Source organism: Primulina tabacum, chromosome 10 (genome assembly GCF_025594145.1).
Source record: "Primulina tabacum isolate GXHZ01 chromosome 10, ASM2559414v2, whole genome shotgun sequence".
Lineage (NCBI taxonomy): Eukaryota > Viridiplantae > Streptophyta > Magnoliopsida > Lamiales > Gesneriaceae > Primulina > Primulina tabacum.
In genome coordinates, this window is record NC_134559.1 from 41359636 (window position 1) to 41375747 (window position 16112).

Genomic DNA, 16112 nt, shown 5'->3' on the forward strand with positions numbered 1-16112 from the left:
TTTTTCTATTTTCTGGGAACATTTATCGATTTTTGTTGTCGTGAGCCGGTTCTGTGCGGAAGGGTATGACGCAGATTACTCCGGAGACGGTTAACTAATTAAAACAATTATTTCGACTGTTTTATCCATAATTTACGTAAACGTCGCGACACGAGGTCTTCCCAGGGAGGTCACCCATCCTACCTCTGCCATCGCGCCAGAACGCTTAACTTCGTGGTTATGATTGGGCGAAGCAGTGCCGCGTGTTGTCCATCGCCGCCCGCTCCACACGTACTCGAGGGATATAAGAATAAACATCCCACTCAATGTCGGGTGCGATCATACCAGCACTAATGCACCGGATCCCATCAGAACTCCGAAGTTAAGCGTGCTTGGGCGAGAGCTACTAGGATGGGTGACCCCTGGGAAGTCCTCGTGTTGCACCCTTTTTCGTGTTTTTCTATTTTTGATTACTTGTTGACAGACGATTTTCGGCTCAAATCATCTGAATCTCGATCGGGACCAGATAAGACATGTGAAATGAAAGTAGCTCGGGCACTGCCGGATTTGGACAAAATTGTAGGCTAATTTGATTGTAAACGGGCAAACGGACGAGACTCATTACTACGCAATGAGCTGACGAGATTTTAGCCGAATTCCTTCTCTAAGACCCTCTAATTTGCGATTTACCGCTTCTGTTAAGCTTTCGTTTCCTCGAGAAATCCGCTTAGGAAGTTCGAAATTCGATTCCGGTTCCATTTTATCGTATCCAGGCATAATAATAGCTTTACATTCGTTATTTCCTTCTTCTTATTTTTTTTTCTATTTTCTGGGAACATTTATCGATTTTTGTTGTCGTGAGCCGGTTCTGTGCGGAAGGGTATGACGCAGATTACTCCGGAGACGGTTAACTCATTAAAAACAATTATTTCGACTGTTTTATCCATAATTTACGTAAACGGTCGCGACACGAGGTCTTCCCAGGGAGGTCACCCATCCTCTGCCATCGCGCCAGAACGCTTAACTTCATGGTTATGATTGGGCGAGAGCAGTGCCGCGTGTTGTCCATCGCCGCCCGCTCCACACGTACTCGAGGGATATAAGAATAAACATCCCACTCAATGTCGGGTGCGATCATACCAGCACTAATGCACCGGATCCCATCAGAACTCCGAAGTTAAGCGTGCTTGGGCGAGAGCAGTACTAGGATGGGTGACCCCTGGGAAGTCCTCGTGTTGCACCCTTTTTCGTGTTTTTCTATTTTTGATTACTTGTTGACAGACGATTTTCGGCTCAAATCATCTGAATCTCGATCGGGACCAGATAAGACATGTGAAATGAAAGTAGCTCGGGCACTGCCGGATTTGGACAAAATTGTAGGCTAATTTGATTGTAAACGGGCAAACGGACGAGACTCATTACTACGCAATGAGCTGACGAGATTTTAGCCGAATTCCTTCTCTAAGACCCTCTAATTTGCGATTTACCGCTTCTGTTAAGCTTTCGTTTCCTCGAGAAATCCGCTTAGGAAGTTCGAAATTCGATTCCGGTTCCATTTTATCGTATCCCAGGCATAATAATAGCTTTACATTCGTTATTTCCTTCTTCTTATTTTTTTTTCTATTTTCTGGGAACATTTATCGATTTTTGTTGTCGTGAGCCGGTTCTGTGCGGAAGGGTATGACGCAGATTACTCCGGAGACGGTTAACTCATTAAAAACAATTATTTCGACTGTTTTATCCATAATTTACGTAAACGGTCGCGACACGAGGTCTTCCCAGGGAGGTCACCCATCCTACCGCTGCCATCGCGCCAGAACGCTTAACTTCATGGTTATGATTGGGCGAGAGCAGTGCCGCGTGTTGTCCATCGCCCCCGCTCCACACGTACTCGAGGGATATAAGAATAAACATCCCACTCAATGTCGGGTGCGATCATACCAGCACTAATGCACCGGATCCCATCAGAACTCCGAAGTTAAGCGTGCTTGGGCGAGAGCAGTACTAGGATGGGTGACCCCTGGGAAGTCCTCGTGTTGCCCCTTTTCGTTTTTTCTATTTTTGATTACTTGTTGACAGACGATTTTCGGCTCAAATCATCTGAATCTCGATCGGGACCAGATAAGACATGTGAAATAAAAGTAGCTCGGGCACTGCCGGATTTGGACAAAATTGTAGGCTAATTTGATTGTAAATGAGCAAACGGACGAGACTCATTACTACGCAATGAGCTGACGAGATTTTAGCCGAATTCCTTCTCTAAGGCCCTCTAATTTGCGATTTACCGCTTCTGTTAAGCTTTCGTTTCCTCGAGAAATCCGCTTAGGAAGTTCGAAATTCGATTCCGGTTCCATTTTATCGTATCCCAGGCATAATAATAGCTTTACATTCGTTATTTCCTTCTTCTTATTTTTTTTCTATTTTCTGGGAACATTTATCGATTTTTGTTGTCGTGAGCCGGTTCTGTGCGGAAGGGTATGACGCAGATTACTCCGGAGACGGTTAACTATTAAAAACAATTATTTCGACTGTTTTATCCATAATTTACGTAAACGGTCGCGACACGAGGTCTTCCCAGGGAGGTCACCCATCCTAGCTCTACCATCGCGCCAGAACGCTTAACTTCATGGTTATGATTGGGCGAGAGCAGTGCCGCGTGTTGTCCATCGCCGCCCGCTCCACACGTACTCGAGGGATATAAGAATAAACATCCCACTCAATGTCGGGTGCGATCATACCAGCACTAATGCACCGGATCCCATCAGAACTCCGAAGTTAAACGTGTTTGGGCGAGAGCAGTACTAGGATGGGTGACCCCTGGGAAGTCCTCGTGTTGCACCCTTTTCGTTTTTCTATTTTTGATTACTTGTTGACAGACGATTTTCGGCTCAAATCATCTGAATCTCGATCGGGACCAGATAAGACATGTGAAATGAAAGTAGCTCGGGCACTGCCGGATTTGGACAAAATTGTAGGCTAATTTGATTGTAAACGGGCAAACGGACGAGACTCATTACTACGCAATGAGCTGACGAGATTTTAGCCGAATTCCTTCTCTAAGACCCTCTAATTTGCGATTTACCGCTTCTGTTAAGCTTTTTTCCTCGAGAAATCCGCTTAGGAAGTTCGAAATTCGATTTCGGTTCCATTTTATCGTATCCCAGGCATAATAATAGCTTTACATTCGTTATTTCCTTCTTCTTATTTTTTTTCTATTTTCTGGGAACATTTATCGATTTTTGTTGTCGTGAGCCGGTTCTGTGCGGAAGGGTATGACGCAGATTACTCCGGAGACGGTTAACTCATTAAAAACAATTATTTCGACTGTTTTATCCATAATTTACGTAAACGGTCGCGACACGAGGTCTTCCCAGGGAGGTCACCCATCCTAGCTCTGCCATCGCGCCAGAACGCTTAACTTCATGGTTATGATTGGGCGAGAGCAGTGCCGCGTGTTGTCCATCGCCGCCCGCTCCACACGTACTCGAGGGATATAAGAATAAACATCCCACTCAATGTCGGGTGCGATCATACCAGCACTAATGCACCGGATCCCATCAGAACTCCGAAGTTAAGCGTGCTTGGGCGAGAGCAGTACTAGGATGGGTGACCCCTGGGAAGTCCTCGTGTTGCACCCTTTTCGTGTTTTTCTATTTTTGATTACTTGTTGACAGACGATTTTCGGCTCAAATCATCTGAATCTCGATCGGGACCAGATAAGACATGTGAAATGAAAGTAGCTCGGGCACTGCCGGATTTGGACAAAATTGTAGGCTAATTTGATTGTAAACGGGCAAACGGACGAGACTCATTACTACGCAATGAGCTGACGAGATTTTAGCCGAATTCCTTCTCTAAGACCCTCTAATTTGCGATTTACGCTTCTGTTAAGCTTTCGTTTCCTCGAGAAATCCGCTTAGGAAGTTCGAAATTCGATTCCGGTTCCATTTTATCGTATCCCAGGCATAATAATAGCTTTACATTCGTTATTTCCTTCTTCTTATTTTTTTTTCTATTTTCTGGGAACATTTATCGATTTTTGTTGTCGTGAGCCGGTTCTGTGCGGAAGGGTATGACGCAGATTACTCCGGAGACGGTTAACTCATTAAAAACAATTATTTCGACTGTTTTATCCATAATTTACGTAAACGGTCGCGACACGAGGTCTTCCCAGGGAGGTCACCCATCCTACCTCTGCCATCGCGCCAGAACGCTTAACTTCATGGTTATGATTGGGCGAGAGCAGTGCCGCGTGTTGTCCATCGCCGCCCGCTCCACACGTACTCGAGGGATATAAGAATAAACATCCCACTCAATGTCGGGTGCGATCATACCAGCACTAATGCACCGGATCCCATCAGAACTCCGAAGTTAAGCGTGCTTGGGCGAGAGCAGTACTAGGATGGGTGACCCCTGGGAAGTCCTCGTGTTGCACCCTTTTCGTGTTTTTCTATTTTTGATTACTTGTTGACAGACGATTTTCGGCTCAAATCATCTGAATCTCGATCGGGACCAGATAAGACATGTGAAATGAAAGTAGCTCGGGCACTGCCGGATTTGGACAAAATTGTAGGCTAATTTGATTGTAAACGGGCAAACGGACGAGACTCATTACTACGCAATGAGCTGACGAGATTTTAGCCGAATTCCTTCTCTAAGACCCTCTAATTTGCGATTTACCGCTTCTGTTAAGCTTTCGTTTCCTCGAGAAATCCGCTTAGGAAGTTCGAAATTCGATTCCGGTTCCATTTTATCGTATCCCAGGCATAATAATAGCTTTACATTCGTTATTTCCTTCTTCTTATTTTTTTTTCTATTTTCTGGGAACATTTATCGATTTTTGTTGTCGTGAGCCGGTTCTGTGCGGAAGGGTATGACGCAGATTGCTCCGGAGACAGTTAACTCATCAAAAACAATTATTTCGACTGTTTTATCCATAATTTACGTAAACGGTCGCGACACGAGGTCTTCCCAGGGAGGTCACCCACCTACCTCTGCCATCGCGCCAGAACGCTTAACTTCATGGTTATGATTGGGCGAGAGCAGTGCCGCGTGTTGTCCATCGCCGCCCGCTCCACACGTACTCGAGGGATATAAGAATAAACATCCCACTCAATGTCGGGTGCGATCATACCAGCACTAATGCACCGGATCCCATCAGAACTCCGAAGTTAAACGTGCTTGGGCGAGAGCAGTACTAGGATGGTTGACCCCTGGGAAGTCCTCGTGTTGCACCCTTTTCGTGTTTTTCTATTTTTGATTACTTGTTGACAGACGTTTCGGCTCAAATCATCTGAATCTCGATCGGGACCAGATAAGACATGTGAAATGAAAGTAGCTCGGGCACTGCCGGATTTGGACAAAATTGTAGGCTAATTTGATTGTAAACGGGCAAACGGACGAGACTCATTACTACGCAATGAGCTGACGAGATTTTAGCCGAATTCCTTCTCTAAGACCCTCTAATTTGCGATTTACCGCTTCTGTTAAGCTTTCGTTTCCTCGAGAAATCCGCTTAGGAAGTTCGAAATTCGATTCCGGTTCCATTTTATCGTACCAGGCATAATAATAGCTTTACATTCGTTATTTCCTTCTTCTTATTTTTTTTTCTATTTTCTGGGAACATTTATCGATTTTTGTTGTCGTGAGCCGGTTCTGTGCGGAAGGGTATGACGCAGATTACTCCGGAGACGGTTAACTCATTAAAAACAATTATTTCGACTGTTTTATCCATAATTTACGTAAACGGTCGCGACACGAGGTCTTCCCAGGGAGGTCACCCATCCTAGCTCTGCCATCGCGCCAGAACGCTTAACTTCATGGTTATGATTGGGCGAGAGCAGTGCCGCGTGTTGTCCATCGCCGCCCGCTCCACACGTACTCGAGGGATATAAGAATAAACATCCCACTCAATGTCGGGTGCGATCATACCAGCACTAATGCACCGGATCCCATCAGAACTCCGAAGTTAAGCGTGCTTGGGCGAGAGCAGTACTAGGATGGGTGACCCCTGGGAAGTCCTCGTGTTGCACCCTTTTCGTGTTTTTCTATTTTGATTACTTGTTGACAGACGATTTTCGGCTCAAATCATCTGAATCTCGATCGGGACCAGATAAGACATGTGAAATGAAAGTAGCTCGGGCACTGCCGGATTTGGACAAAATTGTAGGCTAATTTGATTGTAAACGGGCAAACGGACGAGACTCATTACTACGCAAATGAGCTGACGAGATTTTAGCCGAATTCCTTCTCTAAGACCCTCTAATTTGCGATTTACCGCTTCTGTTAAGCTTTCGTTTCCTCGAGAAATCCGCTTAGGAAGTTCGAAATTCGATTCCGGTTCCATTTTATCGTATCCCAGGCATAATAATAGCTTTACATTCGTTATTTTCCTTCTTCTTATTTTTTTTTTTCTATTTTCTGGGAACATTTATCGATTTTTGTTGTCGTGAGCCGGTTCTGTGCGGAAGGGTATGACGCAGATTACTCCGGAGACGGTTAACTCATTAAAAACAATTATTTCGACTGTTTCCATAATTTACGTAAACGGTCGCGACACGAGGTCTTCCCAGGGAGGTCACCCATCCTAGCTCTGCCATCGCGCCAGAACGCTTAACTTCATGGTTATGATTGGGCGAGAGCAGTGCCGCGTGTTGTCCATCGCCGCCCGCTCCACACGTACTCGAGGGATATAAGAATAAACATCCCACTCAATGTCGGGTGCGATCATACCAGCACTAATGCACCGGATCCCATCAGAACTCCGAAGTTAAGCGTGCTTGGGCGAGAGCAGTACTAGGATAGGTGACCCCTGGGAAGTCCTCGTGTTGCACCCTTTTCGTGTTTTTCTATTTTTGATTACTTGTTGACAGACGATTTTCGGCTCAAATCATCTGAATCTCGATCGGGACCAGATAAGACATGTGAAATGAAAGTAGCTCGGGCACTGCCGGATTTGGACAAAATTGTAGGCTAATTTGATTGTAAACGGGCAAACGGACGAGACTCATTTACTACGCAATGAGCTGACGAGATTTTAGCCGAATTCCTTCTCTAAGACCCTCTAATTTGCGATTTACCGCTTCTGTTAAGCTTTCGTTTCCTCGAGAAATCCGCTTAGGAAGTTCGAAATTCGATTCCGGTTCCATTTTATCGTATCCCAGGCATAATAATAGCTTTACATTCGTTATTTCCTTCTTATTTTTTTTTCTATTTTCTGGGAACATTTATCGATTTTTGTTGTCGTGAGCCGGTTCTGTGCGGAAGGGTATGACGCAGATTACTCCGGAGACGGTTAACTCATTAAAAACAATTATTTCGACTGTTTTATCCATAATTTACGTAAACGGTCGCGACACGAGGTCTTCCCAGGGAGGTCACCCATCCTAGCTCTGCCATCGCGCCAGAACGCTTAACTTCATGGTTATGATTGGGCGAGAGCAGTGCCGCGTGTTGTCCATCGCCGCCCGCTCCACACGTACTCGAGGGATATAAGAATAAACATCCCACTCAATGTCGGGTGCGATCATACCAGCACTAATGCACCGGATCCCATCAGAACTCCGAAGTTAAGCGTGCTTGGGCGAGAGCAGTACTAGGATGGGTGACCCCTGGGAAGTCCTCGTGTTGCCCTTTTCGTGTTTTTCTATTTTTGATTACTTGTTGACAGACGATTTTCGGCTCAAATCATCTGAATCTCGATCGGGACCAGATAAGACATGTGAAATGAAAGTAGCTCGGGCACTGCCGGATTTGGACAAAATTGTAGGCTAATTTGATTGTAAACGGGCAAACGGACGAGACTCATTACTACGCAATGAGCTGACGAGATTTTAGCCGAATTCCTTCTCTAAGACCCTCTAATTTGCGATTTACCGCTTCTGTTAAGCTTTCGTTTCCTCGAGAAATCCGCTTAGGAAGTTCGAAATTCGATTCCGGTTCCATTTTATCGTATCCCAGGCATAATAATAGCTTTACATTCGTTATTTCCTTCTTCTTATTTTTTTTCTATTTTCTGGGAACATTTATCGATTTTTGTTGTCGTGAGCCGGTTCTGTGCGGAAGGGTATGACGCAGATTACTCCGGAGACGGTTAACTCATTAAAAACAATTATTTCGACTGTTTTATCCATAATTTACGTAAACGGTCGCGACACGAGGTCTTCCCAGGGAGGTCACCCATCCTAGCTCTGCCATCGCGCCAGAACGCTTAACTTCATGGTTATGATTGGGCGAGAGCAGTGCCGCGTGTTGTCCATCGCCGCCCGCTCCACACGTACTCGAGGGATATAAGAATAAACATCCCACTCAATGTCGGGTGCGATCATACCAGCACTAATGCACCGGATCCCATCAGAACTCCGAAGTTAAGCGCTTGGGCGAGAGCAGTACTAGGATGGGTGACCCCTGGGAAGTCCTCGTGTTGCCCCTTTTCGTGTTTTTCTATTTTTGATTACTTGTTGACAGACGATTTTCGGCTCAAATCATCTGAATCTCGATCGGGACCAGATAAGACATGTGAAATGAAAGTAGCTCGGGCACTGCCGGATTTGGACAAAATTGTAGGCTAATTTGATTGTAAACGGGCAAACGGACGAGACTCATTACTACGCAATGAGCTGACGAGATTTTAGCCGAATTCCTTCTCTAAGACCCTCTAATTTGCGATTTACCGCTTCTGTTAAGCTTTCGTTTCCTCGAGAAATCGCTTAGGAAGTTCGAAATTCGATTCCGGTTCCATTTTATCGTATCCAGGCATAATATGCTTTACATTCGTTATTTCCTTCTTCTTATTTTTTTTCTATTTTCTGGGAACATTTATCGATTTTTGTTGTCGTGAGCCGGTTCTGTGCGGAAGGGTATGACGCAGATTACTCCGGAGACGGTTAACTCATTAAAAACAATTATTTCGACTGTTTTATCCATAATTTACGTAAACGGTCGCGACACGAGGTCTTCCCAGGGAGGTCACCCATCCTAGCTCTGCCATCGCGCCAGAACGCTTAACTTCATGGTTATGATTGGGCGAGAGCAGTGCCGCGTGTTGTCCATCGCCGCCCGCTCCACACGTCGAGGGATATAAGAATAAACATCCCACTCAATGTCGGGTGCGATCATACCAGCACTAATGCACCGGATCCCATCAGAACTCCGAAGTTAAGCGTGCTTGGGCGAGAGCAGTACTAGGATGGGTGACCCCTGGGAAGTCCTCGTGTTGCACCCTTTTCGTGTTTTTCTATTTTTGATTACTTGTTGACAGACGATTTTCGGCTCAAATCATCTGAATCTCGATCGGGACCAGATAAGACATGTGAAATGAAAGTAGCTCGGGCACTGCCGGATTTGGACAAAATTGTAGGCTAATTTGATTGTAAACGGGCAAACGGACGAGACTCATTACTACGCAATGAGCTGACGAGATTTTAGCCGAATTCCTTCTCTAAGACCCTCTAATTTGCGATTTACGCTTCTGTTAAGCTTTCGTTTCCTCGAGAAATCCGCTTAGGAAGTTCGAAATTCGATTCCGGTTCCATTTTATCGTATCCCAGGCATAATAATAGCTTTACATTCGTTATTTCCTTCTTCTTATTTTTTTTCTATTTTCTGGGAACATTTATCGATTTTTGTTGTCGTGAGCCGGTTCTGTGCGGAAGGGTATGACGCAGATTACTCCGGAGACGGTTAACTCATTAAAAACAATTATTTCGACTGTTTTATCCATAATTTACGTAAACGGTCGCGACACGAGGTCTTCCCAGGGAGGTCACCCATCCTAGCTCTGCCATCGCGCCAGAACGCTTAACTTCATGGTTATGATTGGGCGAGAGCAGTGCCGCGTGTTGTCCATCGCCGCCCGCTCCACACGTACTCGAGGGATATAAGAATAAACATCCCACTCAATGTCGGGTGCGATCATACCAGCACTAATGCACCGGATCCCATCAGAACTCCGAAGTTAAGCGTGCTTGGGCGAGAGCAGTACTAGGATGGGTGACCCCTGGGAAGTCCTCGTGTTGCACCCTTTTCGTGTTTTTCTATTTTTGATTACTTGTTGACAGACGATTTTCGGCTCAAATCATCTGAATCTCGATCGGGACCAGATAAGACATGTGAAATGAAAGTAGCTCGGGCACTGCCGGATTTGGACAAAATTGTAGGCTAATTTGATTGTAAACGGGCAAACGGACGAGACTCATTACTACGCAATGAGCTGACGAGATTTTAGCCGAATTCCTTCTCTAAGACCCTCTAATTTGCGATTTACCGCTTCTGTTAAGCTTTCGTTTCCTCGAGAAATCCGCTTAGGAAGTTCGAAATTCGATTCCGGTTCCATTTTATCGTATCCCAGGCATAATAATAGCTTTACATTCGTTATTTCCTTCTTCTTATTTTTTTTTCTATTTTCTGGGAACATTTATCGATTTTTGTTGTCGTGAGCCGGTTCTGTGCGGAAGGGTATGACGCAGATTACTCCAGAGACGGTTAACTCATTAAAAACAATTATTTCGACTTTTTATCCATAATTTACGTAAACGGTCGCGACACTAGGTCTTCCCAGGGAGGTCACCCATCCTAGCTCTGCCATCGCGCCAGAACGCTTAACTTCATGGTTATGATTGGGCGAGAGCAGTGCCGCGTGTTGTCCATCGCCGCCCGCTCCACACGTACTCGAGGGATATAAGAATAAACATCCCACTCAATGTCGGGTGCGATCATACCAGCACTAATGCACCGGATCCCATCAGAACTCCGAAGTTAAGCGTGCTTGGGCGAGAGCAGTACTAGAATGGGTGACCCCTGGGAAGTCCTCGTGTTGCACCCTTTTCGTGTTTTTCTATTTTTGATTACTTGTTGACGACGATTTTCGGCTCAAATCATCTGAATCTCGATCGGGACCAGATAAGACATGTGAAATAGTAGCTCGGGCACTGCCGGATTTGGACAAAATTGTAGGCTAATTTGATTGTAAACGGGCAAACGGACGAGACTCATTACTACGCAATGAGCTGACGAGATTTTAGCCGAATTCCTTCTCTAAGACCCTCTAATTTGCGATTTACGCTTCTGTTAAGTTTCGTTTCCTCAAAAATCCGTTAGGAATTCGAAATTCTTCCGGTTCCATTTTATCGTATCCCAGGCATAATAATAGCTTTACAATTCCTAGAAGTCCTCGTGTTGCACCCCTTTCGTGTTTTTTCTATTTTTGATTACTTGTTGACAGACGATTTTCGGCTCAAATCATCTGAATCTCGATCGGGACCAATAAGACATGTGAAATGAAAGTAGCTCGGGCACTACCGGATTTGGACAAAATTGTAGGCTAATTTGATTGTAAACGGGCAAACGGACGAGACTCATTACTACGCAATGAGCTGACGAGATTTTATCCGAATTCTTCTCTAAGACCCTCTAATTTGCGTTTACCGCTTCTGTTAAGCTTTCGTTTCCTCGAGAAATCCGCTTAGGAAGTTCGAAATTCGATTCCGGTTCCATTTTATCGTATCCCAGGCATAATAACAGCTTTACATTCGTTATTTCCTTCTTCTTATTTTTTTTTCTATTTTCTGGGAACATTATCGATTTTTTGTTGTCGTGAGCCGGTTTTTGCGGAAGGGTATGACGCAGATTACTCCGGAGACGGTGAACTCATTAAAAACAATTATTTCGACTGTTTTATCCATAATTACGTAAACGGTCGCGACACGAGGTCTTCCCAGGGAGGTCACCCATCCTAGCTCTGCCATCGCGCCAGAACGCTTAAACTTCATGGTTTGATTGGGCGAGAGCAGTGCCGCGTTGTTGTCCATCGCCGCCCGCTCCACACGTACCGAGGGATATAAGAATAACTCCCACTCAATGTCGGGTGATCATACAGCACTAATGCTCGATCCCATCAAACTCCGAAGTTATGCGTTGCTGGGCGAAAGGCAGTACTAGGATGGGGACCCCCTGGGAAGTCTCGTGTTGCACCCCTTTTCGTGTTTTTTCTATTTTTGATTACTTGTTGACAGACGATTTTCGGCTAAATCATCTGAATCTCGACGGGACCAGATAAGACAGTGAAATGAAAGTAGCTCGGGCACTGCCGGATTGGACAAAATTGTAGGCTAATTTGATTGTAAACGGTGGCCAAACGGACGAGACTCATTTACTACGCAATGACTGACGAGGATTTTAGCCGAATTCCTTCTTTAAGACCCTCTAATTTTGCGATTTTACCGCTTCTGTTAAGCTTTCGTTTTCCTCGAGAAATCCGCTTAGAAAGTTCGAAATTCGATTCCGGTTCTATTTTATCGTATCCAAGCATAAATAATAGCTTTACATTCGTATTTCCTTCTTCTATTTTTTTTTTCTATTTTCTGGGAACATTTATTCATTTTGTTGTCGTGAGTCGGTTCTGTGGAAGGGTATGATGCAGATTACTCCGGAGACGGTTCAACTCATTAAAAACATTATTTCGACTATTTTATCCATAAATTACGTAAACGGTCGCGACACGATGTCTTCCCAGGGAGGTCACCCATCATAGCTCTGCCATCGCGCCAGAACGCTTAACTTCATGGTTATGATTGGGCGAGAGCAGTGCCGCTGTTGTCCATCGCCGCCCGCTCCACACGTACTCGAGGGATATAAGAATAAACATCCCACTCAATGTCGGGTGCGATCATACCAGCACTAATGCACCGATCCCATCAGAACTCCGAAGTTAAGCATGCTTGGCGAGAGCAGTACTAGGAGGTGACCCCCTGGGAAGTCCTCGTGTTGCACCCCTTTTCGTGTTTTTTCTATTTCTGATTACTTGTTGACAGACGAGTTTCGGTTCAAATCATCTGAATCTCGATCGGGACAGATTTAAGACATGTGAATGAAAGTAGCTTCAGGGCACTGCCGGATTTGGACAAATTGTAGGCTAATTTGATTGTAATCCGGGCAAACGGACGGAGACTCATTACTACGCAATGAGCCTGACGAGTATTTTATCGAATTTTCTTCTCTAAGACCCTCTAATCTTACGTATTTACCGCTCTGGTTACAAGCTTCGTTTCCTCGAGAAAGTCCGACTCTTAAGAACGTTCGAAATTCGATTCCGGGATTCCACTTTATCGTATTCCAAGATAATTAATAGCTTACATTCGTTTATTTCCTTCTTCTTCTTTTTTTTCTATTTTCTGAGAATCATTTATTCGATTTTTGTTTTTGTCGGTGAGTCAGGTTTCTCGTGCGGTAAGGGTATGACGCAGATTACTCCTGGAGGACGTTGTCAACTCATTAACACAATTATTTTCGACATTTTATCCATCAATTACGTAAACGGTCGCGACACGAGGTCTTCCAGGGAGGTCACCCATCCTAGCTCTGCCATCGCGCCACGAACGCTTAACTTATGGTTATGATTGGGCGAGAGCAGTGCCGCAGTGTTGTCCATCGCCGCCCGCTTCCACACGTACTCGAGGGATATAAGAATAAACATCCCACTCAATGTCGGGTGCGATCATACCAGCACTAATGCACCGGATCCCATCAGAACTCCGAAGTTAAGCGTGCTTGGGCGGAAAGCGCAGTACTAGGATGGGTGACCCCCTGGGAAGTCCTCGTGTTGCACCCCTTTTCGTGTTTTTCTATTTTTGATTACTTGTTGACAGACGATTTTCGGCTTCAATCATCTGAATCTCGATCGGACCAGATAAGACATGTGAAATGAAAGTAGCTCGGGCACTGCCGGATTTGGACAAAATGTAGGCTAATTTGATTGTAAACGGGCAAACGGACGAGACTCATTACTACGCAATGAGCTGACGAGATTTTAGCCGAATTCCTTCTCTAAGACCCTCTAATTTGCGATTTACCGCTTCTGTTAAGCTTTCGTTTTCCTCGAGAAATCCGCCTAGGAAGTTCGAAATTCGATTCCGGTTCCATTTTATCGTATCCCAAACATAATAATTGTTTACATTGTTATTTCTTCTTCTATTTTTTTTTCTATTTTCTGGGAACATTTATCGATTTTTGTTGTCGTGAGCCGGTTCTGTGCGGAAGGGTATGACGCAGATTACTCCGGAGACGGTTAACTCATTAAAAACAATTATTTCAACTGTTTTATCCATAATTTACGTAAACGGTCGCGACACGAGGTCTTCCCAGGGAGGTCACCCATCCTAGCTCTGCCATCGCGCCAGAACGCTTAACTTCATGGTTATGATTGGGCGAGACAGTGCCGCGTGTTGTCCATCGCCGCGCTCACCGTACTCGAGGGATAAGAATAAACATCCCACTCAATGTCGGGTGCGATCATACCAGCACTAATGCCGGATCCCATCAGAACTCCGAAGTTAAGTGCTTGGGCGAGAGCAGTACTAGGAGGTGACCCCCTGGGAAGTCCTCGTGTTGCACCCTTTTCGTGTTTTCTATTTTTGATTACTTGTTGACAGACGATTTTCGGCTTCAAATCATCTGAATCTCGATCGGGACTAGATAAGACATGTGAAATGAAAGTAGCTCGGGCACTGCCGGATTTGGACAAAATTGTAGGCTAATTTGATTGTAAACGGGCAAACGGACGAGACTCATTACTACGCAATGAGACTGACGAGATTTTTATCCGAATTCCTTCTCTAAGACCCTCTAATTTGCGATTACCGCTTCTGTTAAGCTTTCGTTTCCTCGAGAAATCCGCTTAGGAAGTTCGAAATTCGATTCTGGTTCCACTTTTATCGTATCCTAAGCATAATAATAGCTTTACATTCGTTATTTCCCTTCTTCTTATTTTTTTTCTATTTTCTGGGAACATTTATCGATTTTTGTTGTCGTGAGCGGTTCTGTGCGGAAGGGTATGACGCAGATTACTACGGAGACGGTAACTCATTAAAAACAATTATTTCGACTTTTTTATCCATAATTTACGTAAACGGTCGCGACACGAGGTCCTTCCCAGGGAGGTCAACCCATCCTACCTCTGCCATCGAGCCAGAACGCTTAACTTCATGGTTTATGATGGGCGGAGACGCTAGTGCCGCGTGTTGTCCATCGCCGCCCGCTCCACAGTACCCGAGGGATATAAGAATAACATCCACTCAATGTCGGGTGCGATCATTACAGCACTAATGCACCGGATCCCATCAGAACATCCGAAGTTAAGCTGCTGGGCGAGAGCAGTACTAGGATGGGTGTACCCCTTGGGAAGTCCTCGTGTTGCACCCCTTTTCGTGTTTTTTCTATTTTTGATTACTTGTGACAGTACGATTTTCGGCTCCAATCATCTGAATCTCGATCGGGACAGATAAGACATGTGAAATGAAAGTAGATCGGGCACTGCCGGATTGGACAAAATTGTAGGCTAATTTGATTGTAAAGTGGCAAACGGACGAGACTCATTACTACGCATGAAGCTGACGAGATTTTAGTCCGATTCCTTCTCTAATACCCTCTAATTTGCGATTTACCGCTTCTGTTAAGCTTTCGTTTCCTCGAGAAATCCGCTTAGGAAGTTCGAAATTCGATTCGGTTCCATTTTATCGTATCCAGAATAATATGCTTTACATTCGTTATTTCCTTCTTTTTTTTTTCTATTTTCGGGAACATTTATCGATTTTTGTTGTCGTGAGCCGGTTCTGTGCGGAAGGGTATGACGCAGATTACTCCGGAGACGGTTAACTCATTAAAAAATTATTTCGACTGTTTTATCCATAATTTAATAAACGGTCGCGACACGAGGTCTTCCAGGGAGGTCACCCATCCTAGCTCTGCCATCGCGCCAGAACGCTTAACTTCATGGTTATGATTGGGCGAGGAGTGCGTGTTGTCCATCGCCGCCCGCTCCACACGTACTCGAGGGATATAAGAATAAACATCCCACTCAATGTCGGGTGCGATCATACCAGCACTAATGCACCGGATCCCATCAGAACTCCGAAGTTAAGCGTGCTTGGGCGAGCGCAAGTACTAGGATGGGTGACCCCCTGGAAGTCCTCGTGTTTGCAACCCCTTTCGTGTTTTTCTATTTTGTTACTTGTTGACAGACGATTTCGGTCAATCATCTGAATCTCGATCGGGACCAGATAAGACATGTGAAATGAAAGTAGCTCGGGCACTGCCGGATTTGGACAAAATTGTAGGCTAATTTGATTGTAAACGGGCAA

At 45.0% G+C, this 16112-nt stretch overlaps 16 non-coding genes and 3 pseudogenes across 16 annotated transcripts; all 19 read left to right on the forward strand.

Annotated features, from left to right (window-relative positions):
- Nucleotides 1–310: 310 nt before the first annotated feature.
- LOC142514956 (5S ribosomal RNA) lies at nt 311–426 on the forward strand. Its single transcript, XR_012810826.1, has one exon. It is a non-coding gene; the product is annotated as a 5S ribosomal RNA (ribosomal RNA).
- A 679-nt stretch (nt 427–1105) lies between these two features.
- On the forward strand, nt 1106–1223 carry LOC142511785 (5S ribosomal RNA). Its single transcript, XR_012808776.1, has one exon. It is a non-coding gene; the product is annotated as a 5S ribosomal RNA (ribosomal RNA).
- Nucleotides 1224–1906: 683 nt separating this feature from the next.
- Nucleotides 1907–2024, forward strand: LOC142514574 (5S ribosomal RNA). The gene has a single exon (XR_012810462.1). It is a non-coding gene; the product is annotated as a 5S ribosomal RNA (ribosomal RNA).
- A 679-nt stretch (nt 2025–2703) lies between these two features.
- Nucleotides 2704–2821, forward strand: LOC142514135 (5S ribosomal RNA). Its single transcript, XR_012810044.1, has one exon. It is a non-coding gene; the product is annotated as a 5S ribosomal RNA (ribosomal RNA).
- A 678-nt stretch (nt 2822–3499) lies between these two features.
- Nucleotides 3500–3617, forward strand: LOC142511796 (5S ribosomal RNA). Its single transcript, XR_012808777.1, has one exon. It is a non-coding gene; the product is annotated as a 5S ribosomal RNA (ribosomal RNA).
- Nucleotides 3618–4299: 682 nt separating this feature from the next.
- Nucleotides 4300–4417, forward strand: LOC142511807 (5S ribosomal RNA). Its single transcript, XR_012808778.1, has one exon. It is a non-coding gene; the product is annotated as a 5S ribosomal RNA (ribosomal RNA).
- Nucleotides 4418–5099: 682 nt separating this feature from the next.
- LOC142514201 (5S ribosomal RNA) lies at nt 5100–5217 on the forward strand. Its single transcript, XR_012810107.1, has one exon. It is a non-coding gene; the product is annotated as a 5S ribosomal RNA (ribosomal RNA).
- Nucleotides 5218–5896: 679 nt separating this feature from the next.
- Nucleotides 5897–6014, forward strand: LOC142511819 (5S ribosomal RNA). Its single transcript, XR_012808779.1, has one exon. It is a non-coding gene; the product is annotated as a 5S ribosomal RNA (ribosomal RNA).
- Nucleotides 6015–6697: 683 nt separating this feature from the next.
- LOC142513846 (5S ribosomal RNA) lies at nt 6698–6815 on the forward strand. Its single transcript, XR_012809771.1, has one exon. It is a non-coding gene; the product is annotated as a 5S ribosomal RNA (ribosomal RNA).
- Nucleotides 6816–7496: 681 nt separating this feature from the next.
- On the forward strand, nt 7497–7614 carry LOC142514817 (5S ribosomal RNA). Its single transcript, XR_012810694.1, has one exon. It is a non-coding gene; the product is annotated as a 5S ribosomal RNA (ribosomal RNA).
- A 680-nt stretch (nt 7615–8294) lies between these two features.
- LOC142508860 (5S ribosomal RNA) lies at nt 8295–8410 on the forward strand. The gene has a single exon (XR_012807061.1). It is a non-coding gene; the product is annotated as a 5S ribosomal RNA (ribosomal RNA).
- A 674-nt stretch (nt 8411–9084) lies between these two features.
- Nucleotides 9085–9202, forward strand: LOC142511830 (5S ribosomal RNA). Its single transcript, XR_012808780.1, has one exon. It is a non-coding gene; the product is annotated as a 5S ribosomal RNA (ribosomal RNA).
- A 681-nt stretch (nt 9203–9883) lies between these two features.
- Nucleotides 9884–10001, forward strand: LOC142511842 (5S ribosomal RNA). The gene has a single exon (XR_012808781.1). It is a non-coding gene; the product is annotated as a 5S ribosomal RNA (ribosomal RNA).
- Nucleotides 10002–10683: 682 nt separating this feature from the next.
- LOC142513332 (5S ribosomal RNA) lies at nt 10684–10801 on the forward strand. The gene has a single exon (XR_012809284.1). It is a non-coding gene; the product is annotated as a 5S ribosomal RNA (ribosomal RNA).
- A 1834-nt stretch (nt 10802–12635) lies between these two features.
- LOC142511878 (5S ribosomal RNA) lies at nt 12636–12750 on the forward strand (annotated as a pseudogene).
- A 713-nt stretch (nt 12751–13463) lies between these two features.
- LOC142515266 (5S ribosomal RNA) lies at nt 13464–13585 on the forward strand. The gene has a single exon (XR_012811121.1). It is a non-coding gene; the product is annotated as a 5S ribosomal RNA (ribosomal RNA).
- Nucleotides 13586–14257: 672 nt separating this feature from the next.
- Nucleotides 14258–14370, forward strand: LOC142510311 (5S ribosomal RNA; annotated as a pseudogene).
- A 685-nt stretch (nt 14371–15055) lies between these two features.
- Nucleotides 15056–15174, forward strand: LOC142512669 (5S ribosomal RNA; annotated as a pseudogene).
- Nucleotides 15175–15837: 663 nt separating this feature from the next.
- LOC142507329 (5S ribosomal RNA) lies at nt 15838–15957 on the forward strand. The gene has a single exon (XR_012805589.1). It is a non-coding gene; the product is annotated as a 5S ribosomal RNA (ribosomal RNA).
- The last annotated feature ends 155 nt before the right edge of the window (nt 15958–16112 follow it).